The sequence below is a fragment of the Enhydra lutris genome, unplaced genomic scaffold, assembly GCF_002288905.1.
Source record: "Enhydra lutris kenyoni isolate GAN:26980312 unplaced genomic scaffold, ASM228890v2 scaffoldscaffold1, whole genome shotgun sequence".
Classification (NCBI taxonomy): domain Eukaryota; kingdom Metazoa; phylum Chordata; class Mammalia; order Carnivora; family Mustelidae; genus Enhydra; species Enhydra lutris.
The window spans coordinates 79,544,706-79,557,009 of NW_019154085.1; the positions used below are offsets into that span (position 1 = coordinate 79,544,706).

Consider the following 12,304-nt stretch of genomic DNA (forward strand, 5'->3'; position numbering starts at 1 on the left):
ATTACATATACAGGCATACCTTGAAGGTATTGTGCATTTGTTTCTAGACCACCACAATAAAGGGAGTCAAATGCATTTTTTGGTTTCTCAATACAAATAAAAGTTATGTTTACACTATACAGTAGTCTATTAAATATGTAATGGTATTATGTCTAAACAACAATGTACATACTTTAATTAAAAATATTTTATTGCTAAAAAAATGGTAACCATCATCTGGGCTTTCAGCAAATCCTAATCTTTTTTGCTGGTGGAGAGTCTTGTCTGAATATTGATGGTTGCAGACTGACCAGGGTGGTGGTAGCTAAAGGTTGGGTTCGTTGTAGCAATTTTTTAAAATAAGAAAATAATGAAGTTTGCTGCATTGGTTGACTCTTCCTTTCACAAACAATTTCTCTGTAGCATGAGATGCTGTTTGATAGCATTTTACTCACAGAAGAACTTCTTTCAAAATTGGAGTTAATCTTCTCAAACCCTGCTGCTGCTTTATTAAGTAAGTTTATGTAATATTCTATCTCAATCCTTTGTTGTCATTTCAACAATCTTCACATCATCTTTACCAGGAATCTACCAGGAGTAGATTCCATCTTTAAGAAACCACTTCCTTTGCTCGTTCAAAAGAAGAAAGTCCTCATCTGTTCCTGATTTGTTGTGTGATGGCAACAAGTCAGTCACATCCTCAGGCTCCACTTCTAATTCTAGTTCTCTTGCTGTTTCCACCGCATCTGCAGCTGCTTCCTCTATTGAAATCTTGAACCCATCAGAGTCATTCATGAGGCTTAGGATCAGCTTCTTCCAAATTCCTGTTGATGGTAATATTTTGACCATTTCCCATGAATCATACGTGTTCTTAATGGTATCTAGAATGGTGAATTCTTCCCAGGAGGTTTTTAACTTACTTTGCCCAGATCCATCAGAGGAATCACTATGGCAGCTGTAGCCTTCAAAATGTAAGACTTGAAGGTCAAAATGACACCTTGATCCATGAGCTACAGAATGAATGTTGAGTTAGCAGGCATGGAAAGATTAATCTTGTTGTGCATTTCCATCAGAGCTTCTGGGCGACTAGGTACATTGTCAATAAGCAATAATATTTTGAAAGAAATCTTTTTTCTGGGCAGATCTCAGTAGTGGGCTTAAAATACTTAGCCATGTTGTAAGGAGATGTTCTGTCATCTGGCCTTTTTTGTTTCTTTTCTAGGGCACAGGCAGAGTAGATTTAGCATAATTCTCAAGAGCCCTAGGATTTTCCAAATGATAAATGAAAACTGGTTTTAATTAAAATCACCAGCTGCATTAACCTCTAACAAAAGAGTCAGTTTGTCCTTTGAAGTTTTGAAGCCAGGCATGGACTTCTTCTCTCTAGCTATGAAAATATTAGATGACATCTCCTTCCAATGTAAGGCTACATTGAAAATAGGTTATTAGTGTAGCCATCTTCATTAAGGATCTTAGCTAGATCTTTTGGAAAACTTGCTGCTTCTTCCATATCAGCTCTTGCTGCTTCATCTAGCTCTTTTCTATAGAGAGATGGCTTCTTTCCTTAAACCTTCTGAACCAACCTCTGCTAGCTTCAAAGTTTTCTTCTGCCTTCTTACCCAGCCTTCATATAATTGAAGAGAGTTAGGGCCTTGCCCTGAATTAGTTTTTGCTTAAGGGAGTGTTGTGGTTGGCTTGATCTTCTATCCAGACCACTGAAGCTTTCTCCATATCAGTGGTAAGAGTGTTTTGCTTTCTTAATCACTTATGTATTCACCAGAGAGCACTTTTAATTCCTTTTTTTTTTTTTAAAGAACTTTTCCTTTGCATTTACAAGTAGGCTGTTGGGCGTGAAAAACCTACTTTTCAGCCTATCTTGGCTTTTGGCATGCTCTCTCCACTAAAGGTAATAATTTCTAGCTTTCCCTAGAACAATTACAGGGCACTGTAGGGTTATTAATTGGCTTAATTTCAATATCATTTTGTTCCAGGGAATAAGGAGGTCCAGGGAGAACGAGAGAGACAGGGGAATAGCCAGTTGGAGAAGCAGTCACAACATATACAACATTTATCAATTAAGTTCACTGTTATATGGGCACGGTTTGTGGTGCCCCAAAGCAATGACAGTAGTAACGTCAAAGATCATTGGTCACAGATTACCGTAATATAGTAATAATGAAAAATTTTGAAATATTGTGAGAATTACCAAAATGTGACACAGAGACACAAAGTGAGGAAATACAAATGTTCTTGGAAAAATGGCACCAATAGACTTGCTCACTGCAGGCTTGTCACAAACCTTCAATATGTGGAAAACAAAACAAAACAAAAACCACAGTAACTGTGAAGCCCTGATAAAGTAAAGCACAATAAAACAAGGTATGTCTGTACCTTGTGTCTGCTTCATGCTTGTTTATGTGAAACTTTTCAGTTGTTTCAACTTATTCAATTCAATTCAGGCCTATTTTGCTCAGTTGCTTAAAATAAAGTGGCTGTGAAGGCAGAATTAAGACCATAAGGTTAATTGGGATACAATTCGTTGCATGACCACTGTACATGTCCCTAACCGGAGTCAGTGAAACCACACTGAATATAAAGTACATGTAATCAAATTGAACACTCAGGACAAAGGCTTACAACACATTTGCTCCTTTTGTGAGTGGAGGGCTACAGATTGTCCTGACATTTATGAAGGAATCTAAATTTATGTTTTGAATGTTACCTATAAATAACATCATAGAAGCTTAAAAATTACAAGTGCTCTGAGCCTCCCTTAACCTCCGAGAGACTCTTACTATCTATCTTTTGCTGCTATTATAAGAAACCAAAATGCCGTATAAACCAAAGTAGAACTTACTGATCTTAGTACTTTAAATTTGAAATAATCATAAAAATTGGTCATATTAAAGGAATTTCTACTAAATAAATATGAGGCAATGGCAGGACTTCACTTTAAAATATGATGGCTATCATCATGTTGAGGACTCAGAAATGAAAACCAACAATTTCAGTATGAATTAGAAATTAACAGTGAAAGTGTATATAGGCAGATGGGATTTTGTATAACTTTTTTCTTCATTTTCCTTTTTTTTTGTTTTGAAAAATGTATAATCTTTATGAGAAAGTATAATATGCTATAAATATTTTAAAATCACAAATCAAAAAAAGATGTGTCTCATTTTAACAAGTAACTGTGACTCTGATAGATTACAGTTAAATAACTGAAAAATATCAATTGTATTTAAATTGCAATGGAGACCTGCTATATAATGGGACCCAATTCAAAAACTTCTACAAAGCAAATGCAGTTTTAGAAAATAGTTATTTTGTAATTAATATATAGTTTTTTATATATTATAGATAAAAAGAGTACTATATGTAATGGTGTATAAGAGACACTGGTTCTGATAAATACATTAATGTGCTATTAAAAATATATATTCCTATATTAATATCCAAGTCAGGAAAGATAAATTAATGACAGTGGTACAAAGAGATTTTGAATTCTACTAGCTCTACTTTATGTTTATAGTAATATATATTTATCTATAATGCAGAGTACAATCCCTTATCAAAAATTAAACTCCTGCTTTTTTTTGAAGTCACCTGTGGACCCTTCACTGTAATGAAATGATACTTCATAAATGTTTTAGAGAGGAAACCACTGGGCATATAAGTATTACTCAGAACGCCTAAACAAATTAGCAAGAAAGCAAACAAGAAAGTAAAGAAACAAACAAAAAAAAGTAAGTTGAAATTGGTCATGGACCAATCAAAGCTCAATTTTGCAAATGTATATTTGAAAGTGTAAATGTTATGGTAGTAAAAAAATGTAATGGAGAAGTAGGGGTTTGTTTTTATTCCGCCATCTGGTGGAATTTTTATGTAATTGCAATAGGAAGACTAAGGCAAATTTATCAAATGACTTTTAATTTCTGTTTCTGGGCTTTGTTCTATATATAACATTTATTTTCCTGCATGGCTACCGCCTACCCATCCCAACACCAGTTTTGATTTATGATTGTTTAGTTACTTGGTATTTTTGTACCAGATGAAAACATTTTTAATTTTTTAGTTGTACCCATTCTTAAAGAACCACTCTATTCTGAGATCAGTAAGAGTGGATTTTAGTGTCCTAGGACAACTCCCCTGGTGTGTCTGGGAGCCAGAGATAAAGCATTAGTATTGATTCATGTTATCAAACCAAAGCTTACATTTTCATTCTAATGGAAATTTATAACAAAAATGTAGGTTTGCCAGACATTGCTGTTTATATGTTCCCTGTCTATGATTATGATATTCTATTATGTTCTTTCCATGCATTCATTTTCCTCCCAAATTCAAATTTTAGATAACTCAGTAAAATATTAAAAATACATGCCATTACTGTAATATGTTGTAATTTCAATGGTTATTAAGATATATTATTCTATTTTTTTAACTCATTTTCTTAAATGGAAAAATTAGAGAATCTTTTAGAAGGGAAAGACATAATCCACTAAAGTGTAACCCAAATTTTTATTTTATAAGTGGAATAGAGAGTTGATTTAATCAATATTTCATAGTCATTAAATTCATGTATCCTGGAATCAGTAGGCTGATTCTGACCCTGGCTCTGCCGCTTACTGTTTGGTGCTGGACAAGTTTCTTAACTTCTCTGTCCCTAATTTTTTTCATTTGTAGCTTGTGTATCAAAATGATCGCTTTCATAGGATTAATGTGATAATTGGTTATCACATGTGAACACTTAGAAAGACATAGTGTGTATGGGTGCCCAGCTGGTTTAGGCAGTAGAGCAGGGGACTCCTGATCTCGGGCTTGTGAGTTCGAGCTTCATGTTGGGTGTAGAGGTTACTTAAAAATAAATAAATAAATAAAGAATAGAGTGTGTAACTGATACTTGTTTCATACTTCAGAACTGTTAGCTTTCTTATCATCTTGATCATTACTATTATTATTATTATCATCATCATCTAGTTTAACCAAATTATTTTACAAATGAACTAGAAGTGTGACTTGCCAATGGTCAAACATCTAGGTTAGGTAACTGGATTTCTACTGAAGAAGAGGAGGAAATGTGGAGAATGAGGGGTAAGAACCAGGGAGAGTGGGGAAAACTAGTTTTCTTAGCCTTAAATTTAAACTTTTTTTTTTAAAATGCCAGATATCAAAGGTATTCTGTATTTTTTTCTATTGGTTCTTGCCCCCCCCCACCTTTTTTTGTCTTTAAAAGGGTAAACACACATATACATATGCTTGCCTAGGATTCTGAACAAAACTTGATCTTTAGATTTTCCAAAAAATCTAAATCCCCTGGAAAAAGTAATATATCAAAATTTGAAAATAAAAATTCAGCCATTTCCACCAAGAAAGAATGATGGCTCCAAGCAGGGAGTGTGTGGGGACACAGGTTCTGATGTCTAAAAAGGAGCTTAAATAGGTGATTCTTCTGCTTCAATGTCACCAAAATAATAAAGCCTGACAGTTAAAAACATAAACTTTTGTGGGTTCACATCTTAGCCTTGTTGTTCATTACCTGAGGGATACCAGGCAAGTTATTTAACTTTTCTGAGATGTTTACTCTTCATCTATAAAATAACATCCTCTTATGGTTTGTGAGAATTGAATATACTCAACCATGCAGAAGATGTGGTACAAGGTCTAGATATGATAATTTTTCAGTGTTTAACATCATTACCACACCCCATCATGAAATGATTACATATTTTAGATATTACTTATAAGAAAAATAACCTTTTTTAAAAAGCTGATCTTTCATTCATTTGAACAATTCAGCTTTAAAAATTTAAAGTAAATTTGACACATGCAACTATATAGTATTTGTCTGTGTCACTCCATTCTTAGAAAAATATCCCTGGGTAATTAGTTTCAAGGAATATTGCTGAGTTTGCATATCAATGTCCTTTACAGCACTTTTGAGAATAATTAAATACAGCTCAAAGACAGGTTTTCTTGGGGCGCCTGGGTGGCTCAGTGGGTTAAGCCTCTGCCTTCGGCTCAGGTCATGATCTCAGGGTTCTGGGATCGAGCCCCGCATCGGGCTCTCTGCTCAGCACTGAGCCTGCTTCTTCCTCTCTCTGCCTGCCTCTCTGCCTACTTGTGATCTCTCTCTGTCAAATAAATAAAATCTTTAAAAAAAAAAAAAGGTTTTCTTACCAGAGATTTATATTAATACATTAATTAACATAAAATATCATTAATTTAGTGCTTGGCAAGTGATACTGAGAACCTTCCATTTCATGTACTGCCAAGTTTTTCATCTCTTGGGGAATTCTCTGATCCTTATCAATGACTAAATATGAAGTAAATCTCTTCTGGAGACACCTGGAATCAATCTTCTATTTCAAAGTAGCCTTACCTGGCCACTTGGACTTGAAGCTTCAGGTGAATAAAATTTTGCCAGTGTCTCCCCAGAAAAGAAATTATTTTTTATTATATTATTTTTATTATATTATTTATTTTATTATTTTTTCTCTCATGTATTGTCCATATTTATTCCTTGGTGTCATGGGCTTTATTCCTTTACTATCATAATATCAGTTGAAGAGCTTGTTGTTAATCAGGTGTCGGTGGTACCTTCCACTGGTACCTTCAACAGAACTTGTTTGCTAGTTTTCAGTTTTCTTGAACATATGCAATTAACTTGGTGCCAAGATGTTAAATAGAGCAGTGTGAGATTTAACCACTGAAAATCTAGTCGTCTAGTCAATGAATACTCTATCACCAACAGAAATGAAAGTTGTGGTTAAAAGTGTTGGGGTGGTGGTATGGGGACTGGGCTTAAAAATGGAATCCTGGAATCAGGAGACTGTGGTTTAATTCTGTATCCATCACTTTGTCCTCTTTGGCAAGTCATTTAATTTCACCGAGGCTCAATTTCCTCACAGGTTAAATGTGGTAATGTCTACTCTGCAGGTAATTTTAGAGCAAAGATTCTCAAAACAAGGTTTGGAAAATTTGGCAGATTTTAGAGACAATTTCATGAGTCCTTGAGGTCAAAATGTTTTTCATCATAATACTAAGACATTATTTGCCCTTTTTACTCCCATTCTCTCCCAAATATACAGTGGAATTTTCCAATGGCTCTGTGACATGTAACATCACAACAGGCTGAAAGTAGAAGCAGCTGTCTTCTATTTAACCAAAAATTAACATGTTATGATTTCTGTACGTAGTCACCGTAAAAAATGTAAACTAATGTCACCATTAATACTATTTTATTACAAAATGGACTTTTAAATTTAAGTTACATTATCTGTAATGAGTTTATTGTTACTTTAAAGGAATTAATAAACATTTTAAGTATTTATCCGTTTTAATTTCAAATATGGCAAATACTTACACAATCACCATAAACAAAAGTTCTTTAGTGCTCTCAATAATTTTGACGAGTGTAGATGGGTCCTAAGACCCTGTTGGAGGAATTTTGAGAACTGTTGCTCTCTAAGGACTAAATCAGATGTTATCTCCTGGAGTAGATCCTACACAGAATAGGCATTCAATAAATGCTTTTTAAAAGGACATAGACAAAATATATTGATTTTATTATGCTGTATTTCCTGTCTTTATAAGTTGTTAGGTGATAACAGTGTAAAGATACAAAAAGAGGAGAACTGAAGTATAACTAATTTGTGTTGAGTAGAGGATAGCCTATATAAATATTATGACACATTGACCAAATGAAAAAATAGAAACACTACAGATTTTGTTCTTTCCTCCTGGGAATGCTAAGGCATGACAAGATATAAATTACTTTTAGGATACAGTCAGATTCATAAACAATTAAGAGATGGTTTAACAAATGAGAAATGTTAAAAAGTAGTAAAGATTATCTACTTCCATTATTTTCATTTTATACAACTATTTAGTATTCAATACACTTATTTGTTCATTCATCTGTCCTTTTAATCAACAAATGTGTATCACTGACATACTGTATGGCGGGTGCTATGATAATTTCTAGCAGATAGTGACACACAAAACGCAACTCCTGCCCTCATCAACATTACAGTTCAGCTAAAAATAACAACATCAAAAGAAAATGACTGTAACCAGGGCTAAGCTATAGATTCTCTAACTTGTTGCCAAATTAAAAAATAGAAGACATAACTTTTTTCCCAGTTACACCTCTGGAAACCATTATATCATGGAAAAAAAAAAAGCAATATGGAGTAAGGAAATGGGATTAAATGAGAAAGAACGGGATGATAGCAGGCCAGCAAATAACATGCTTTTGAAAAGCATGAACATGTGAAATGAAATTATGACTGAAAAGATCCTGTGTGTTTACAATAATTAGCCAGGTGTGGCCCTGATAGTGCTTGCCAGAATTATCAATAGAACAGAAAGGGAAACTTTGCAGAGGATTCTAATTTAAACAGAACAGCTACTCTGTGAAGGGAAAAGTGTAAATAGGGAACAGTGTAAATAACAGCTGGCAGTAGTTATGTGTCTCAAAAATCCAAATACTGTTCTGCTTTTGAATATAGGTTAAAGTGGATCTGATATGCCAGTGCTTTTTTTAGGATCTGGAGTCCTAGAATTCTGTAGAAAAAGAGACTGGTGTGATTTTGCACTCTGCAGAACGTAGGCGCTCGTGGTTTATTGATTGGGTGAAACTTCCATAAACTACTGGGAAAAGTTATTTCAGAACCATTTTATAGATTCAGTCTATTCCTTTTTCTATATCAGTTTTTCGAAGGCCATTACTGTTCTTGTTAATAGGAAAAGCAAGTCTATCACCATGTCTGTACCTTACTGATATTATCATACCTACTCTTTCAATGCAGAATGGTAGTGCCACTCGAGAAGCACTTGAAAATTTTGTGAATATTCTCCTTCCACTTACAATGAACAGTATTCCTGGAATAGCAACTTCTAATCTATAAAAGAATGTGAATCTACCTATAGGCCACTTATTATTCAAAAGGAATATGCGATTTCAGGTTCTCTATTATAATTTTTAGGCATATTGTCATTTTGTAGTTTGTTACTCCTGTAAAATGGATGATTCTTAGTGATCAATAGGTATCTTTTTTGCTAATGTTTAGTAAACGACACTTTAAGGATCTCAAATTACTTTAGGAAACACCTTTAACTTTGATAATTTCCTAATTTAAGATAAGGAATAACTGGCATTATGTGTGTTTGCCGGGGGAGTTGGAAATGGCTCTGTTTGAAGATTGCAACACTCCCATTATTTCAGAAAACCAAGTCAACAATCATGCTAGTGTCAAAGATTCTCTACATTGGAAGGAAATTCAGAATTTCCGTAGCTTAACAATTCACATTGTACTTGATACAATCATTGACTGTTCAATTATTGAACATGTTTGGTGACAGTGAATTCACTAATCGCTAAGACCCCCAATTCCACCTTGAGATGTCTCCAGTTTCCACCTTACAAACTCAGCAGTTGGCATTTTCTCTGTAACTAAAGCGAGTTGTTTTGTCTTTTCTCTGCTGCCTTATAGTACTTTTTTTTTTTAACCACTTCCCAAAAAGCAGTCTGGAACATTCTTAGAATTTTTGATATTTACATAATGAAGAAAAATAAATTTTCCTCTCTTTGACATTTTATGCTATTATTGATACTTGCCATTTGTATAAATCCATGCTAGTCCTATGTAGTAGTCTTTGATCACATGCATGCATTTTCAGAATTAGTCATTTAAAAAAAAATCAGGGTCCACTGGAAATATTTCTAAGTACCTCTCCTACATATTTTTAAAGTTGTATCTTCTGTTCACCCACCTTGAGATAAAAAGTGGTTTTTGTTTTGTTTTGTTTTTGTTTGGAGTTATGTTTTTTTTTCCTTTTAGTCTCAGAATAATGAAGCAGATATAGGAAATTTTTAAACAAATGTGTCCCCTAAGAGTTGAAGTTCATACCTTTGCTTATATGTTTGTGCCTCCTGCCCTCTCTTATAAAGGAGTTTGTTTCTGTATTACAATAGAATTTATTAGCTTTAAATAATAATTTCCAATGAAAACATTTTTTCCCACTTGTAGGCAAATGAAAATATTATAATATATATTTCATAATTATGGTCTAATTTGACAGAGATTCTCCAACACACTAAGTTAATTTATTTTCCTGCTGTTTAAGAGCCACTGGAATTATGTCTCATGCCTGGCTATTCAGGAATGCTGCACTGGAGTTTACAACATAACCTTTGCTAATATGCTTTAAATGCAATTAGATTCTACTTGGAATCATGTTAAAAATATCAAGTAAGGGAACTTTTTTTCCCCTTAAGTATTCAGTATGTTATTTCTAAGGTGCAGCTGAGTTTTCTGTTACTGTTGTTTTTAAAGATTTATTTATTTATTTTAGAGAGAGAGTGTGAGAGCAAGTGGGAAGAGGGGTACAGGGAGAGAATCTCAAGCAGACTCCTGCTGAGTGTGAAGCTTGACACAGGGCTCAATCCTACGGCCCATGAGATCATGTCATGAACCTAAAAAAGAGTTGGATTGTCAACTGACTGAGCCACCCAGTCACCCTCGTTGTTTTTAAAAATCAAATACTGTTTTTCAGGTGACAAAAATGCCAATAGAGTGATAACTTACCTTTTTAAAAATAATTCATCTTCCATTTTTTTTTTACCACTCTGTTCTTCCATGCCTTATAACAAATCAAAAGCTTGGAGATCTCAATTTAGAGTGTGGTCACTTCTAAGACAATATTCAACATATCAATTATGTATTAATTATCTCCTCATCTATAGGTATCCCTGAATACTTTTATTTAATATACAAAGCAATTTATTTGCCTTAAACTAAGAAAGTTAATATAAAATTATAGTCTCCTTTCATAATGTGGTATAGACATACTAAAATATTAAGTTCATAAGTCTTTCAATGAGGGTTTTTTTTTTTCTTGATTCTTCAGTGGTTAAGTGAGTGACTTCTAATCGTTCAGTTTAGAAAGTATGTTAACGAACTTATATTAATACACTAACATCTATTTGTTCTTTTATGCAAATTATGATAGTGAATTTTTTCTTGTAACTCTAATTTTGTTGGGTTGTTATCTGAGAAGCACTTGAAAACGGCTATATGTTCATTTCCTATAGCTCCATGAAGTAATTGTTATCACCATACTTTCCAGAGAGAATGTAATGTGCATTTTGGTTCTCATCTGACAATCCAAATCTAGAATTGCTAGTTCTCTTTGATCCTTAACACATTTTTTTAAAGATTTTATTTATTTATTAGAGAGAGAAGGGGAGAGATTGAGAGAATGAGTGGGAGGAGGGGCAGAGGGAGAAGTAGACTCCCTGTAGAGCAGGGAGCCCTACGTGGGATTTGATCCAGCACGCTGGGATCATGACCTGAGCCGAAGGCAGACACTTAACTGCCTGAGCCACCCAGGCACCCCATCCTTAATGCATTTCTACTTTATACAATATCGTTGTTCCCCTTCAAAGAATCTTTAAACATAGAATAAGTGTTACTTGTATTTGTGTATAAAGAAGACACAATAACCTCTATTATTCTCAAGTTCAAAGAAAGGGAACATTGTTACCCTTCACCCTAATATGTCCACTCATATGACTCCCTACCATTCCCCACCCCACCCCACTTGTGGAAATTCAATTCACTTTTTTTCTTTTTGCAGTTTAGGCAGAAATATGTGTCACAATTTATGAGAGGCTCTAGGCAAGGATTTCCATTGGTGAGAGGTTGGGGTGTAGAGGGAGAGGGAGAAGAGAGAAAGGGGCTGACTGAAGAAATTAAGAAATTATTTTCTTTTTTATCACAGGACATGATCATTTCTGTAGGTAATGCTCTGGGTTACAGTGACCATCTGATTCTGAGATAACTAAGCCAAAATGCTGAGGGTGACAAGGAGAAAGAATGAATCTGCATCCTTGACAATGTATTGTCCCATTAACCATCCCTAGAGCTGCTCTTAGTAATTACTGTTTTGTGAAATAATAAATACCTTATTATTTTAAGATATTTTGATTCAGGTCTTCTGATACAGTGAGACATCCAACTCTTTTCATCATATGGGTACAATTCTTAATTTCTATAACCCTATTCATTTCCCCATGATCAGAGCTTCCATTTTGTTTAATCTTGTTGAACTTTAATAATTTCATTTTTATTTCCTTCTCTCCCTGTTACAAGTAGCAAAAATGAGAGGCACTAAAAAGTAAAAGAATGATAAACTGGAAAGAGGGATTTGGAGTGATTATAGCACTTTACTTCAATTATAGTTAATAGTGTTGACTCTGTGAAGAACATTATAGAAATCAAGAAATAGAAGGCAATGAATTTTTATCATTTTTCATATCACT

At 34.0% G+C, this 12,304-nt stretch overlaps 1 pseudogene; it reads right to left on the reverse strand.

Moving 5' to 3' along the window:
* Window positions 1-224: 224 nt before the first annotated feature.
* LOC111140832 overlaps window positions 225-12,304 on the reverse strand; it is a 30,270-nt pseudogene continuing 18,190 nt past the window's right edge.